The following is a 17,194-nucleotide window of genomic DNA, read 5'->3' as shown; positions in this document are numbered from 1 at the left end:
GGGGCCTGAAGCCAAATGAGGGGCTCCAGAGAGGGGGCACAGAAGGCAAGTCAGGGACCTGGCAATGCTTGGGTCGGGGTATCCCTCTGAGGATGGTAAAGGCCATGAAGTGGGACAAAGCAGACCCTTCCTTCCGGCCCCGTGGTAGTTTCCCAGGCCCAAACTTGGTGGCTTAAAACAACATATATTGTCTCACAGTTCTGGGGGATGGAAGTCTGAAATCAAGGTGCCAGCAGGGCTACAGCCCTACGGTCTGCTGGGGAGTCATTCCTTACCTCCTCTTAGCTTCTGGTGGTTTGCTGGCAATCTTTGGTGTCCCTGGCTTGTGGAAGCATCACTCCAATCCTCCGTCTTTGGTTGGTCTTCTCCCCGTGTCTCTGTCTTCATATGGCCTTTGTAAGCCTTTGTAAGGCTGCTAGGCATATTGGATTAGGGGGCCCAGCCTCTTCTGTATGACTTCATTTTGACTAATTACATCTGTTAATGACCATATTTCCAAATAAGGCCACATTTGGAGATACTGGGGTTCAGACTTCAATACACCATTTGATGGGGGAGACATATTTCAACCCAGAACAGGCTCCATGGCCAGTCTGGAAAAGGACGGCTCATGGAGCCAAGGTGCTGGTTGGGAGGAGAGACTCTAAAATCTCCACCCCAGAGAGCCTGGGGTTGTAAACTGCCTGGGGCTTCATTAAGAAGTGCCAAAGGAGGGCCAGAGAGCCTGGCTGCAGAGATGGGACAAGAGAAAGGTTGTTTGTGTGTACCCCACCCCCATCCAGCTCAGGCTGCTCAGAGGCCAGCTTGTGAAGCCTGTTGGTGACTGCTGAAGTCACTCATCACTGACATTAACTTTGATCACCTGGCTTGGGGCCCGATTTGCAGGTTTCTCTACTAATAAGGCATCTTTAACCCTTTGCACACCTACTCTTTGGAAACAAGTCACCCGGGTCAGCCCACAGTCAAGTGGGGCTATGCAAGTTTTACCTCATTTGATTTTCACAATAACCTAACCTGGCAGGGCCTGTTGCCATCTCATTTTACAGCTAAGGGCAATGAGGCTCAGAGAGGTTCAGTGTCCGCGCTGAGACCATGTGGGAGCTCCTAACCTCACAAGCCTGTCTGTCTCACAAGATGGGGTTCCTGCACCCACCTCTCCAATTCACCCCCTTCTCTGCATCATGCCTGCTGTCCTCACTCTTCAGAATTCCTTTATGGCCCCAAGTTTGCTATGAAACTGTACTTGAATGAAAGAGGCCCTGAATCACATTCCTTTTTACAGACATCACAGGGTGTTCTGGAGCTCTTTATTGCAAAGGCTGCCTACTTTCATTTCCTGCATGGTCTAGATGGACACAGATAGAGGCAGGGACTGGGAGGCACCCACAGGGAGGGGCTGTGACTCTCACTAGAGGGACCCTAGTGATGGCTGCCTTGCTCCTGGATCTTGCAAGGGAGAGGCAGACTGAAGGGAAACCGGGCATCAGGCTGGGTCCTGGGACTTTGGGCAGAGGAACCTAGTGTCATGGTCTTACAGGAAGGGGTGGGGTACAGAATAGGATCATTGAGGAATAGAGAAGCAGAAGCCGCTGGATAAACTAGGCTCTGGCATTCCAACTCCATCTTCCTTCCTCCCTTCCCAGTGTTCATCCTCAAAATGAGAGCACACAGGGAAGTGTGTTTATCCATGTACCTGATATTCACTGCTGTGTCTGTTCTGTGCTGGGAATCATGCCGGCACTCTGCATACACTGTTCTCCTATATCCTCATAGCAGCCTGGGAGATGGGATTCTTAATGTCCATTTTACAGATAAGCAGATGGGAGGTTTGGAGATGGAAGATGACTCACAGCTGGTGGAAGAGCCAGAATTCAATCCAGGGGTGGCTGACTGCAAAGACTCTGCTCTCTCTACCCATTACTCATCTACTCATTCATTCAACACATTTATTTTTTACCTTGCACGGGCACCAGCTGTTGTGCCAGGTGCTGGAGAGACAGAAATAAATGACACAGGCATGGCACTGTCCTCATGTCCTCACGTTCCACAGGGAAAACAGATCTGTCCCCTCCCAGGTAACCAGCATGTTCCTGCACTGTAGATCGGGCTTGTCCGTGATCACCAATAATGGTGATATGGTGGGATAATGGAGAATCATGAGGTGGTGGAAGGGAATCTCAAACTGATCACTGTGTGATCAGGGAAGGTGTCTCTGAGCAGGTGACATGTAACTTGTACCTGCATAATTGGAAGAGCAGGGGGAAATGCATTTAAGATAGAGGAAACAGCAGGTACAGAGGCCCTGAGATCTAAAAAAGGTCAGATGAAGCAAAGGTGCTTGGCATCAAGTGAGGGAGGGGGAGAGGACAGGATGTGAGGTAGGAGCGGGGCGGGCGGGGGGGGGGGGGGGGGCAGGATCCCAGTCCTGCAGGGCCTTATAGATCAAGGTAGGGAGGGCCCAGAATTGTTCCTGGGTGTGATGGAAGCTGTTAGAGGGTTCTAAACAGGGCCATAACAAATCTTTTCTCTCAAGGTGTTCATACTTTAAGGCAGGGTTTCTTAACCCTGGTGCTATTGACATTTGGGGCCAAGTAATTCTCTGCAGTGGGCTGTCCTGGGTACTGTAGGATGTTTAGCAGCATCCCTGACCTCTACCCCCTAGATGCCATTTCCTCACCCCACCCCACTTCTCAATGGAGACCAAAATGTCTCCAGATATTATCAAATGCCCCCCTTGGAGAACTACTGATGTAACATATCAAAGGTTTGGTTGTTGCTTCCACAAAGTCCCATGTACCTGGGGCCAGTTGATCTCCTGGGGGGCTTGCCTCCACACAGTGACTGAGGTATTAGGGCTGGTTCAGAAGGTAGCTTCAGTTTCTCAGAGCACTTTGCTTCCACCAGACGGGCAGGGGAGAGAGGCGGCATGGAAGGCAGCCAGGCCTGGACATGAGTATTTATGCCATTCCCACCTGCAGCCCATTGGCCAGAACTCAGCCCCGAGGCCCCGATCTCCCTGCAGGGAGACAGGGACGTTCTTTCCTCCTGCATCCCAGAGATGGAAATAACCTTGGTGGCATAAAGCACTGCCTCCAAACAATGAACTAAGCATTTAATTACATGACCCAATTGATCACTCACAACACCCAAGCAGGTAGTTTAATTTCATTCTCCCAACACTTTCTGAGTCATGGGCCTGTGGTCAGAGCAGGGACACTGGGTCCCAGGGGAGTGCACCAATGAGAAGGCTCAATGCTGGGCCCCTTGGACCACAGCTTCAGGCTGACACAGGTAGTAGATGGTTGCAGTGTGTCTTGCCAGCATCCTATGCTCCTTGACGAGCAAGAACCCTCAACTTTTCTTTGGGGAGGTAACTTTGCACACTGTCTCCCTGCCAGGTGTCATCAGCCTGTGAGTGGGATGCATTTCTTGGACCACAGTGCCTGGTTCCTTCTCTCCTCACCTTGCTTGGTCAAAGTATGTCTCAAGATTTTGCTAAGAATGCTGGGACAGAGACTTACGTTTTTCAGGCTAAGTATGAACCAGTGTTGCCGGCAACCATCTTGTGGCCATGAGGAAAATGTTAAGAATGAAGCCAACCTGGAAAAAGTGGAGAAGACAGAGACAGGGTAAAATCAAGTTCAGATGGCCTGTTTGTGCCTTGTGTCTAGGGAAGTTGGATAGACCCTTGAACTTTCTCATTACACAAATCAGTAAGTTCCCATTTTCCATCACTTGCAACCAGCAAAGTACTGAGCAACTAATACATTTTCCCCTCAAGGCCTGGGAAGGCTGGATCTGCAGGAGAGTGGACCTGTGGAACCATCCCCACAACACACAGGAATGCAAGAGTTGGGGACAAGAAGCTGGGAACCAGGGCCAACTAGAACAGGTTCATAGTATCTCTAGTATCAGGACAAAGTTGCCATGACATGCCACTCTTAAATTAGCAGCTCAAATAAAGAAAATAAAATCCAACACTGCATCCAGCTTATGAATCACTAACCTAGAGGCCTTGACCACAATCCTGAGGGGTAAATACCTTTAAGAGATCAGCTGAGGAGGCTCAGAGAAGCTAAACAACTGACCTAAGCTCACCCATCAAGTTAAATGGTAGATTTGGAACTCAAAGTCAGGTTTCTCTGATTCCACAGCCCATGTGTTGTTTGGGTTTTTTTTTTTTTTTTTTTTTTCCTATAATAAACTCTAACATCTCCCTGAGCTTGTTTTAAAAAAATAAAGCCAGGATAGCCTTTTGTTTTTATCCAAGCCTGGGATTTAACAGGCTACCCACCCAGGTCACTCAGACATAGACTTGGGGAAGCCAGAGCAATGCCCCCCACCAGCTCCTCCTCCCTCGGGTCCTGTGTTTGGATAACAAACGCCTTCGTTACAGTACATATTTAAGCATTCCCAGGGCACACAACATCTGCTCCAAGCACGCTCATGTTCCCTTCTGCAGGTGCATGGTTCAGTGTGGGCGAGACGGAGAGCAGAGAAGACGCGCTAGAAATGTCAGACGATATTCACACCCCGCCATCTAAGAATTAACAAGCCTTTGCAGAATGGCTTCTGTCGGCAGCCCCAGGCGTGGGGGACACACCCACTTCAAGCATGGCATGTTTTTGCCCCTAGCAGGTGTGTGTGTGCATGTGTGTGTGCGTGTGTGTGTGTGCCCGTGGTTTGTGGGCGTGCACACACACTGGCGCGCACACCACCCCTAACCAGAACTGAGTGGCAGCGCCTCCTGGAGCCAAGCAAGTGAGTCAACCACCCAGGAAAGAGAGGCATCATGATGATTTTTTTCAGATGGAATGATTCTTCCTGTCACTTAAAGAAAAAAAAAAGTCTTCCTGGCAATTTAGAGCAAATAGCCAAATCAAACCCCAACTCGTACAGACTCTAGGGAGACTCATTAGTGTGAGAGGTACTTTATCATAAAGAAATTGGGTTTCTCTTCATGTAAGCGAGTCAACACAGAAGCCAGTTTATTTTTTCACAACCAGTTCTGGACAAAGCCAAAGTGAGTTGCAGGAAGGCTTCTGGTTATTCTTCCCCTGGACCCATAGGAGGGCCAACTCTTCACTTCTGTTCACTGCCCTCACCTGAAGCATCTGGCCAGTCGTGCTTGACCCTAACTGGCCAGTCCTAACTGGTAGAAGCTCATGGTTGATTAGTAATGTCTGCCTTGGGTGCTGAGCAGTGAGCATAGTCATAAGTCAGATACTTCCCATTCCTGCCTAAGAGTTTGAGACACTGAACATGTCTTATGACTAACATTCTTTTTTTTAAAGATTTTATTTATTTATTTGAGAGAGAGAGAGAGCAAGCGTGTGAGCATGAGCACCTGGGGAGAGGGCAGAGGAAGAAGATGGCTCCCATGGGGCTCAATCCCAGGACTCTGGGATCATGACTTGGGCCAAAGACAGACTCATGATCAACTGAGCCACCCAGGTGCCCCTCATGACTAATATTCTTAAAGCAACGAGACTATTACTTATCAATCCATTAATAAACATTTATTGAGCCCATACACACCCCCAGTCCTATGCTAGGTGCTAGGGGGCCATAACATGAGAAGGGTGAACAGAGTTAGCATGGAGCACCTTCCACAGTCTGGTTGCTTTCTGTCCATGTTCTCAAATTTCATTTCACCATCAAAATGCCAGGGCTGAAAGGTTTTATTATCCCCATTTTATCAATGTTGAATTGAGGATCAGAGCTAGTCAGGGGCACATCCTGGATTCAAATCCAAGCCATAGGTCTTTGATCTGAGCCTTTTCCCACCACATCACTCGCTCATTCTGTATAAGTTGATTCTGGTTACTTACAACATAACACCATGACCAATAACGGTGGCAAATGCTTACACAGTCTTTACTACATGTCAGGCAGGGCTTTGCATAGTTAATTCACTTTCCAGTTCCTATGTTAAATAGAAGGGCAGAAAAATAAATGAATAAAATGTGTATCCTGATCACAAGAAGCTTGTAGTTCAGCCAATGAGACAAAGACTTAGGTGGGTAATTAGTAATTTTATGTTCATGTTCACACTCTCAACCTAATAAAGGTCAAGACTCAGGTCAAACATCATCTGCTCCACGATGTCTCCCCTGGGAGCCCCCAGCCTCTAGGTGCCTAGAAGCCCATCTCGTCCATCTCTGACATCTGGTTCCCATCAGAAGACTTTCCTAGGGTATGTGCTGGGGAGTATTTGCTTCGTTCATGTGCACATGGAAGTCTCCGGAGATGTATGGATGGGGGAAGGAGATGCTGCCTCTTCTGGGTCAATGAAAATAAATCTCTGGGGCCTCTCAGAGCCAACGGACTCTGGGCCATTTCCATGTTCAGGGGCTCCTATAGAGCAAATAATGAAGAAATTGTGTCACAAAGTGGTATATTTTAAATGGTACAAATCAATAAATGAATGCATTGAACAAGACAACAAGGGGTATGTGAGGGAAGTGTTCCTGAAGACCTTGCATAATTCAACACTCAGAATTAAGAGGCCAACGATGACAGGACAGAGGCAACTTCTGTCTATGGCTAGCATGGCGCCATCGTGTGGCAGCAGCGCAGGGCAACTTAAAATTCTTTTGGCCTGCCCTCTATGAAAGTGTTTGACTCTTGAATTTCCTTCCACTTACTGGTGTGTGTGTGTGTGTGTGTATAAAGGGAAATATTTGTATTATTTACAGTTTTGCATTTAAAATTAGACTTCATTAATGTTTTTACAAAGCACCGACTAAAAATTCACACAGAATGTGACCTTCCTGGACTGTCTCAATTCTGAATGTGAGAGGCCCGTGGTGAGGATGGGACGAATTGCCACTCTCCAACCTGTGACAGGTCCCATGAGTCACCATGTTCACTTGTTCACACCCATCTTTCATTGGGTCCCGTCCCAGGGACAGGGAGGAGGCGTGAAGCCAGGGTGGCTGTGTTTGACCATTCAAGCAGTGTGCCCCCCAACCCTAGGGCGCGCCATCCACACTGTAGTGATGAGTTCCTGTAGAGGCAAGCCCTTTGCTCCCACGCTCTGGAGAGGCCCCACACCAGTGTTTAGTTTGGGATCCAAGACCTCTCAGACCATGGAATCACACATGAATAAATACTTAGTGAGCATTTACAACATGCATAGAGCTCCCTCCCTCCCACTATCCAGGGGGCGGCTTTCCCACCTGATCCCTTTCTTGACATGCTGTATCTCATGCCTGGTATTCATACAGCCCATTTGGGCAGTATTAAGGCAATTCTAAGGTTTTGCACTTTCTAGGAAGTGAAGAGACAGCATTCAACATTGAACAATATTGCGTGAGCACCTCCCAGGTGCTGGCCAGTGCCCTGTGTGTCAAGGACCCAGCACTGAACAAAAAAGGCAAAGAGCCTCTGGAGCTGCCATTCAGTGAGGAGAACAGAAAAGAAACCACCTAAATAAGTAAAATACATCATATTTCATCAATTCTATGACGGGGATTTTTTTCCTCATATTTACCATGTCTGAAATCAGGGTGTATCCTGCCTTCAATGGTGTCTTCGCATTGTTCTATGGTTTAATTGGTGGTATTTTTTCCTCCTTTGTGGTACAAAACTAATGGCTCCTCTTGCTTTTGACGATGTGTGAATGTGATGAACTGTGGAGTAAATTATACAGTGCTAAGTAATGAGGAGAAAAATCAAGCAGGGAAGCTGGATGGGGAGTGTCAAAAGTGGGGGCTACATTCTCTAGACAGACCTGGCAGACAGGGAGAAGGTGAGTTTCAGCAAAGGCAGGAAGGGGGTGAGGGAGAGAGTCATGTGGCTGTCTTGGGGGAGAGCACTGCCGGTTGAGGGAATGGCATATTCAAGAGGAAGCAGCCTGCCTGGAAGAGCAAGGAGGCTCATGTAGCCAGAGGAAAATGAGTGAGAGGTTGCTGAATAGAGGATGAGTTCAGGGAGGGAACAAGGCCCAGATTATTCAACCTTTGCCATCTTTTATTTTTACTCTGAGTGAACCTCAACAGCAACTGGGTCATCTGATGCCCATTTTCCAGATGAGAAAGCTGAGTTTCAGTGAGGTTTTAAAAAATGTCCCGAAGCAACTCAGGAGGACAGTGGAGCCCAGATTTGGAGCCAAATCTAACTCCCAGCGCTGCTGTCACCCAAGTCAGGCAGACAAGTGATTGGCATGGGGGATGACAACGGACAGTTGAGTGCCCAGCCAGGGACAAGGCAGAAGCTGGTGGGGAAGCTGGCATGGAGGAGACTCTGAAGTCCACAGGATGGTCAGTGAGACTGGAGGGATACCGCCTTTAACTCCCTCTGATGGAGTCCCCTAAAGCTCAGACATCCCGAATTCAGACAAGGAACACCCCTTAACATATGGTTCTTGAAAGAGGGATTAAATGAACATGATCATCATGGCAGCAATGACAGTGGAACAGACTGCATGTGTTTATCTTGTTGCTTAAAGATGTGGGTAAATATGCTAAACAATTAGTTGCTAGTTTATGCACCAGTAATGCCCTATTAAACCAACTTACAGCACTGTCTCAGGGATTCACTAAGTATTAGGAACTCCGAATTGGATGCCTGGAACCCTCAGTGCCAGAGTGAATCCCTCCCAGACCCTTGACTGTTGGCGAGGACGGGGAGGGGACATAGTGTTACCAAGATCCCAGTCCTCTCTTCGTTCTTCCCTCCTTCCATCCCTTCTTCCCTGGAGCAAGGCTGAACCTGCCAATTTGAAGACCCACATGCCTCAGCTGTGGGTAGTGGCAGAGGAGATAGGCTGACCATTCTGGAACGCTTCCCTTTTGTAGTAGATTCATTGTATTAATGGCCTCCCTGTCCTCATGTCCCTTTGTGATGTGACTTTGCAGCCCTTCTCACTGAGAGATGAGTATATTTCACTACCACTTTGAAAGCGAGCTGAACACATGACTTGTTCTGGCCAGAATGTGGCAGAAGTGATGGTGTGAGTTGTGTAAATTGTGAGTACTTGCACACTTCCTCTCTCTCTCATACCATGTGAACAAAGGAGGTTAGTCTGCTGGATGTAAAAGCACTTGGAGGAGAGCCCTGATGTCCCAGCTTACATCCTGGACCAGCTTCCAGCCATCTGACCCCCAAAAGTACAAGAGGGCCCAGAGCAGATCAGAAAGCTCCTTACAGGACTCTCAGCTGACCTCAGACATGTGAGTGAGCCCAGCTGAGACTAGAAGTATCACCCAGCTAACCTGTAGTCTCGGGAGCAACAGTGTTCATTGTTTTAAGCCATTGAGACTGTAGTAGTAGTAGCAGTAGCTAACTGATGCCCCTCTATTCTGAAGTTGTTCTTGAAGGGCCCGGGCAGTGTGACTTAGGATGTAAGGTCTTTTTATCTCTTTTTTCTTGGCAGTAAGGAGAAAATAGAAACTGGAGGATTTTTGAAGGAATGTCAGGATATTTGGATATTACTATAACAGGATAAAAATGACCCAAAATTAGCCATGACAGGAAAAAAATATAACCAGATAAAAGTGTGTCGGGGGGCGCCTGGGTGGCTCAGTGGGTTAAGGCCTCTGCCTTTGGCCCGGGTCATGATCCCAGGGTCCGGGGATTGAGCCCCACGTTGGGCTCTCTGCTCAGCAGAGAGCCTGCTTCCTCCTCTCTCTCTGCCTGCCTCTCTGCCTACTTGTAATCTCTGCCTGTCAAATAAATAAATAAATAAAATCTTTTTAAAAAAAGTGTGTCAGGGGACAGTATCCACTGACACGAAGTTCATGCACATGTTTTGCCCCCCACACGCACACAATGAGGACACCTGCATAAGCAAATAAGTGAATATTTACTGGAACAGACCCATACTCGCTCATGAGCTAACCTATGTGACCCCCTCCTAGAATAGCGGAAAGTATATATATCCTTGTACTTGCTTTCTGACAAGACTTGAGAAATGGCCAGCCTTGCCTATACTCATTTTTCACTAAGAACTCTATTGTGCTACCAACATCATGAGTGAAGATTGCAGCCATTGAAAAAGGAAAAAAGATGAAGACTTCTCAGGCTTATCAAGAAATGCGTTGAGGGATGCCTGGGTGGCTCAGTTGGTCGGACGACTGCCTTCGGCTCAGGTCATGATCCTGGGAGTCCCGGGATCGAGTCCCACATCGGGCTCCCAGCTCCATGGGGAGTCTGCTTCTCTCTCTGACCTTCTCCTCGCTCGTGCTCTCTCTCACTGTCTCTCTCTCAAATAAATAAATAAAATCTTAAAAAAAAAAAAGAAAGAAAGAAATGCAGTGAAACATTTCACCAGAACAAAAGGCACCGACTGCCCATGTTTCCTCATTAGCTTGTTCTCCCCTTAAGGTAGGTTCTGCCATGATCCCCATTTCATAGATAAGGAAACTGAGACTCAATGAAATGAACCTGTAAGACCACAGCCTAGAAGGGCAGAGTGGAGCCTGGAAGCTCAGGTTCCTGCCTCCACCCCTCTAATGGTGGTTCTTGAAAAGATGGAATCAGCTTGAAATGGTCTAGCTCTAAAGCTTGCAGGTGGGTACATGGGTCTCTGCGACGTTCCTGTTCTTCCACTTTGTCTAAAATATTTGATCATTATTTTCTTAGAAGAAATGAAAAAGAATCAACCTGTGTTGTTTACCGAACCCCAGGCACCACATTTCAAACCCTCCGGACGCTCTCCAGGAGCCTCTTTGTGTGACACTTATTAAAACTTGAGGGAAACAGAAAAGTGAAGGGAGAACAGGAAGAAGCAACAGCCTAGGGGAAACACTGGTTCTGCCAGCACCTCCCCCTCAGGCTTTCCCAGGCTCTGGGGGATGAGGTGAGCGCCTGATGTGCTCCACTGTTGAGGGACTGGAACAGCCCCGATTTAAAATATTTTGGTCTGTTTTTCTGTTGAAGAACCGCTTCCAGCTTGGGAGGATGAGGGTGGCAGCAGCTTCTGTCAGTGCCCCCCGTGAGGCCCCTGGCCTGTCCATCTGGCGGGGTGAGGCCTTTTTCTAGCCTTGGGCAGCCTGGCAAAGCATTGTCCCAGGGAGCAGCCCCAACCAATGGCTGAAGAGAGTCAGGGTAAAACAGGCCAGATCTCTTGCCCCTGGGGTGGGACTGCTCTGAGCTTTTCCCTGGCCCTCAGCTGGTCTCCACGGCCTTCCGCTCCAGTTGTTCACAGCTGTGTCCATGCCTGACGCTTGCACCACTGGCTGCCTTCCCCTCTCGGATTCCCTTAAACACTCTGGAACACTCTTCTCAGCAGCACACCCTGGATCCCCTCCCAAGTGAAACATGGACACTTCAGTCTTCATCTCGGGGTTTGCCTCTGAGGGAACCCAAATGAAGGAAAATATTTCCAAAAAACCCCAGAAGGTGCTTCTGAGTTCTTTCTCTCTCTGTGTCCCCCTGAATTGAGAACCCCTTCAGCAAACCGTCAGCCAGGCCTGGAAAGTCAGCCTGGGTGGGATTAACTCCCTCCAATTCCACTGTGTTGACTCAGATAATCTACTTAGTGATTTGGGCCCCTCAGTTTTCTCGCCTGTTGAGGACAGAGGGGGCCCTGCTTTCTCCAGCATCCGGAGGATTCCACGAGAGACCCACTGACACTGAGCAAAAAACTCACTTTATGATTTTAAAAAAATTGTCAGGAAGCATTACCTTAATATACATATCACAAAACTCGTTGTCAAACCCTGTTCTGATTTACTTGCTATGTAGGTCACGCCACAAGGCAATGCCTAAAATGTACAATTTAATGGCCATTTATTAAGCTCCTTGCCCCTTAGGCTGGAATGGTGTTCCGGATTTAGAAATTAGAAAGACCCTCGTTCCCAACTATCTGGAGGAGAGAGCTATAAACAAATAATACAATGTGAAAAGTGCTCTAAGTGGGGCGCCTGGGTGGCTCAGTGGGTTAAAGCCTCTGCCTTCAGCTCAGGTCATGATCCCAGTATCCTGGGATCGAGCCCCGCATCGGGCTCTCTCCTCGGCAGGGAGCCCGCTTCCTCCTCTCTCTCTCTGCCTGCCTCGCCGCCTACCTGTGATCTCTATCTGTCAAATTAAAAAATATATATATTTATTAAAAAAAAAAGTGCTCTAAGACATCCAAGGTGGGCACTTAACGGCTTTGGGCTGCCTGGCACCTACTTGGCCTCTGGTTCCAGAGCTCCGGTTTCCCTCCAAAAACGGCCCCTCCCTATTCTAGTACCTGTTGCTCCGGGGGATGGCCAAGTCACTCAGGCTGGGCCAATGAGAGCCCTTGATTCCCCCGGCCGCAGTGATTGGTTCAAGGATCAGCACGTGACCAAGCCAGACACTGAGACTTGATTCTGGGGCTTTTGCAGGGCTACTAGGAGAGTGAAGTCTTTCCCGGAACTTAGAGGTAAGAGGCGGCGTGTGTGCTTGTGAGGGACTTCGTGAGGGAGAAACCCACACAAAGGAAGGCAGAGCCAATCCACAGCTAGAAGCAGGGTTCCAGGGGCACAGTTTAACCCTTTGTCTCAGCTGTGTCTGAAACCAGCTCTACCACCAGGACTTTTCCCTTAGGCAAACCAGTGAATCCTCCCCCTCGTTTTTTCCTAAGCCACCTGGTAACAAGAGTTGTGCCCTGTGTCAGGTCCATGCAAGACGTGGCACGAAGGAGGCTCGGGGCAAGAGGTCAGTCACTGCAGGAGAGGTTCTGGAAGGCTTCTGAAGGAGACCTGTGACAGGTTCCGAGGGATAAACTGAAGCTCGTTCTTCGATGATCAAGATAGGGAAAGGCATTTGAGGCAGAGGAAGTAACACGGCAGTGGCATGGAAGTTGGGCTTGGGAACCCTTCAGTGTGGCTAGAGGGTGGGGCAGAAGAAAATGAGGCAGGAAACTTACAAGGGATCAGATCATAGACCATCAAGCACCAGGCTATGAGGGGGCGCTTTTCTGCTGTGGGATGCTGGGGAGAGAAGCAGATGCTGTGTGTGGTAGGCATAAGGGAGATGATCAGCTCTCCCTAAAACTGTGGAGACTTAACACACATCTCTTGTTGAAAGTGGCCCCCTCCCAAGCAGACACCTTAGGGTTTAATAAGCTAAGATTTTTAGCTGGGAACACATCCAGCGGACAGGGGCAAGGCTGAGATCTGAAATCATCTGTCCCACCTCGGCAGCCAAGATTAATGAAATCTGTGTAACCTTCATGTGGCAGAGGGGCGGGCATGGTAGGAGGATGGAGAATGGAAGATGTAGGTGGCAGCTTCCGCCTCTGCTCCACACCCTGAGCAGTTCCACTCTGGCCCCGGTAAGACAGAGCCCTAAAGTTACTGGGTCACCCTTCTTAGAGCCTCCCTTTGGAGTGGGCTTCTCAGGAATCTCATCCCTACCTCAGTGGCTCCTCAAACCCACATAGTCCTCCCAGTGACATTTTGGCAGTGCTTAGTCATGGGTGCCTTGGATGTCTCTTACCGTCAATGGCAGACCCCCGCTAAGAACCAGGACTTAGGAACTGGAGCTGAAAGGCTGAGTGGGTTGCCTAAAACCACACAGCCTGGGGTTTACCCCAACTCTGTGTGATTCAGCGTGTGGTCCAGGACCAGCAGTGACATCATCTGTGAGATTATTAAAATTCCCTGGCCCTGCCTCTGACCTACTGAGTCAGAATCAGCATTTTAACAAATCCTTAGGTGATCTGCTGGTATATCAGAGTTTGAAAAACACTGGGTTACACACTGCATGGAACTAGTCAAACAAAAAGAAGAAAAACACCAAAGAAACTAACTTTGGTTGAGTGGAAATGAGGGAATTTTAAAGAGTTGGGTTTTTTTTTTTCCTCTTCTGCATATCCCAAAATGTGGTTATATTACTTTCATAATGAAAAAAAACTAACACTTAAAAATTAAAAAAATCTGAAACACAAAATTACACTGTGTTATAAAACTGGTAAATTAAGAAATGGTTATTTGCATTTGAAACAGGCCCCATTTTCTGTCTGTTATTACTTTTTATGTTAATTTCCTCCTCCCTTTAAAAAAATACTTCTGCCTCCAAAGCCAGAAGGAGAGAAGCTTCAAAGGCATGCTTGGGCCTTGCCCTCTTGGGAATGGCCAGTGCAGGGAAGGGCATCTTTCTGTCTGCAAAAGGAACTCGTTGTTATAACGTAGGTAGGTCTTATCAAAAGTGAATAGAGACGAGTGTGTCTGTCCCTACTGGAACAAAAGACAATATATTATGGAAGTGTTAGGTGTGATTTGTGATTTGCATTCTCCCCACGATGATTTCCTTTGTGAATGCCTTTTCTGCACACAGGATGAGGGCCCTCCCCTTTCCTGTATTTCTCAAGGTTTTCAAGGTCCAAAACTGCTGATTTCAGACTTGGCCTCTTTGCCTAGTTTACTCTTACTTGTCCTTCAGCACTCAGTGTGAATGTCACTTTTCAGGGAAGCCTTCCAAGATCCTTTGGTCCTGTACTAGGCAGAGCTCTCGATTGCAAGTGGTGGAAAGACAAACTTAAATTGACTTAAGCCCAAAATGGTGACTGTAGGTTCAGATAACAGAAAAGCCTAGGGATAATGGCTTCAGATAGAGCTGGACCTCAGGTCTCAGATGACACGGGAAGCTGCCTAATGACAAATCTCTCAACTTTCTTTTGTGGGTCTCCACGCTTAGGTAGTCTGTCCCGGGAGCGTGGGGTCCCCATGGCAGACGGATGTTTTCTACCTTTCTAAGTTTAGAAACCCCAGTGCAGAGAGAACTTACTTTCCCTTAATTGTCCTTAAAAAAGTCCCAGAGTTTAATCTCATTGGCCAGACTTAGGTCACATGCAAATCTTTGACCAATCATTGAAGTGGTCAGGAAGTGGAATGTTCTGACTGGCTGGCATTATGTGTCTACCTTCAGCTCATCCCCATCTGAATCACATGGGCTGATGAGAGAGAAACATGGGTCCCCACATGAAAATTGAGAAAATGAGGGAATGAGGCTGGTGGGTAATAACAACAGTTTACAACAGATGTCCTGTTACAAATTTTTGTAGTACCCTGCAATTTGCCTTTGCAACATTCGCTGGAGTTGAAAAAATATACATTAATTTGAGTGGTTACTTGATCAATGTCTGTTTTTCTAACCAGACTGAAACTCTAAGGGCAAGGATTATGCATGCTCACAGAAATGGTATTCACAATGCCTGACATGTGGCAGGTGTTCATCAAATATTTATTGAATGAATGGACTCTCTCTAACTGCTTTAATGACAGCAATGTTTACTCACATTTGCCAGAGGTGATTCTGGAATGCTGGCAATCAGGGTCCCCATTTTAAATCAGATTTGGCTATTGACACAGCCAGGACCTCTGTTCTAGCTGTGATCTGGGATAATCTGTGCCTTGGAAATGCTGCTCTGCAGAACTGGGGACATCTGCCATGCAGCCAATGGCAACTACAGACTGTTGCTAGATAGTACAGCCCTGAGGTGGGTTGGCATCAGACAGGATGAGGATAGAGGGGGGAGATTTTAAATTCTGCTGCACTTAGCACCTGACTTTGGAAAGTGGACTATCACAAGCCTCATGGCCTCCTTGTATGGTAGTGTAATTAGATCCACTTATTTCAAGGGAGAGCCTGAGGTTCACAATAGCCCACAAGACCTGCCAGCTTGTACCCAACAGATCACCACTTAATTTTTTTAAAGATTTTTATTTACATATTTATTTATTTGACAGAGATCACAAGTAGGCAGAGGCAGAGAGAGAGGTGGAAGCAGGCTCCACGCTGAGCAGAGAGCCCAACACAAGGCTCGATCCCAGAACCCCAGGATCACAACCCGAGCCGAAGGCAGAGGCCTCAACCCACTGAGCCACCCAGGCGCCCCAACAGATCAGCACTTAAATCTGATGTTAGCTCTGCCATTTGTTTTCTGCATGGCCTTCAGCAAGTCTCTACCTCTGGGAGTCTCAGTCTCTTAATCTGTAAAACAGGCATGATTATCCTCACCTGAAGGGAGTGTTGTGAGATGATATGAACTCTTATACAGTATGTTGAAGTCCTAGGCCAGTAGTGAGCATTGCCTTCCCCTCCTTTAGATGTTGCTCTAGCTAAGTTAACTATTCCAAGTGCTTCGCTAGCTGTAACTGAAGCAGAGATATGAGCTAAAGGAGGAAGTCTATGGGGGGGGGCTTCTTTGAATTCATCGAAACAATGAAATTCACACCTGACCATAGGACATGCTTGTTGCAGTCCAAGAATAGCCTGCTTAAGGGTAGCACCAGGACTTTCCTATTCCCAGGAGTCTCCACAGCAGTCCAAGATCTAGTCATGTTTGGTCCCCAGGTGACAACTTTGGCCCAGGAAATGAGATGTACTTTGGGCGGGTGTGGGTATCCAGACTCATGCTATAGTAGCCTATGTCTCTTGTAACAACAGCTCCATATCAAAGCTTCCAGGGTGCCTGCAAGGACACACCCAGTTCTAGGAGTCTTTGTACACATGAAAGCTCAACATTATGGCATCCCCATTAGGCACTTATAATTCATTCATTGTCCTTCTAGTCTAGATGTAATTCACCGGTCAAGAGCCATTTTTAACATAAGCAATGTTGCCTGGCAACACAGCCAACATTCCACCTTTTTTCTGGTTTCTAGGGTTGACAGAGCTAGTACGTTAACCCAAGGTCAAATCTATTCTTAAGAGAAGGAAAGGGTTTTGTTAACCTTTCATCCACAAATATTTACTGATGTTTCCCCCATACATGTGAACACACACACACATACACACACACACACCCTACCCTATCCCTGAATCCTTTGTCCTCTCCCCATCTCCCAGTGCCATCATTCCATTTTGAAAGCCTAGACTTTGGAGTTTCAAATGCCAGGAATTTCAGAAGCTAAGACTTTTTAATTTGAAAAATTGAGACTTGAATTTCAGATGCCAGGAACTCTCAATTCCAAGGCTAGGATTGGTAAGCTTCAAATGCCATTTTGATTTTTCTGAGTCTGGCCTTTTGGGTTTCAAAAATTGAAACTCTGAGTCAGAGCATAGGTTCATGTTCTAATCAATAGATTTGGGAAGAACAGTCAAAGAGCCAGGTGTCCTGGGCCTCAGAATATTGAACAGTTTTCTGAATTGAGGAAGAGGGGAGGTGAGGCCATGATGAGGGATGAGGTCAGCAGAGTCTGCACAAGGAGCCGGAGGCTGAAGGGGTCTGGTTGTTCTCATTGGTACCCTATGAGGACCATTGCTTGAGAGAGCA

The 17,194-nt window shown here is 47.6% G+C and overlaps 1 long non-coding RNA gene across 1 annotated transcript; it reads right to left on the bottom strand.

Annotated features, from left to right (window-relative positions):
- Positions 1-3,524: 3,524 nt before the first annotated feature.
- On the bottom strand, positions 3,525-16,501 carry LOC125108273 (uncharacterized). Its single transcript, XR_007129864.1, has 3 exons — positions 16,154-16,501; positions 15,937-16,073; positions 3,525-3,600 (listed from the first exon to the last, which is right to left on the bottom strand). It is a non-coding gene; the product is annotated as an uncharacterized LOC125108273 (long non-coding RNA).
- Positions 16,502-17,194: the final 693 nt, after the last annotated feature.

This window comes from Lutra lutra, chromosome 1 (assembly GCF_902655055.1).
Source record: "Lutra lutra chromosome 1, mLutLut1.2, whole genome shotgun sequence".
In the NCBI taxonomy this organism is placed as follows: domain Eukaryota; kingdom Metazoa; phylum Chordata; class Mammalia; order Carnivora; family Mustelidae; genus Lutra; species Lutra lutra.
The sequence above is the reverse complement of the archived record's forward strand: the minus strand, read 5'-3'. Positions and strand labels throughout refer to the sequence as shown.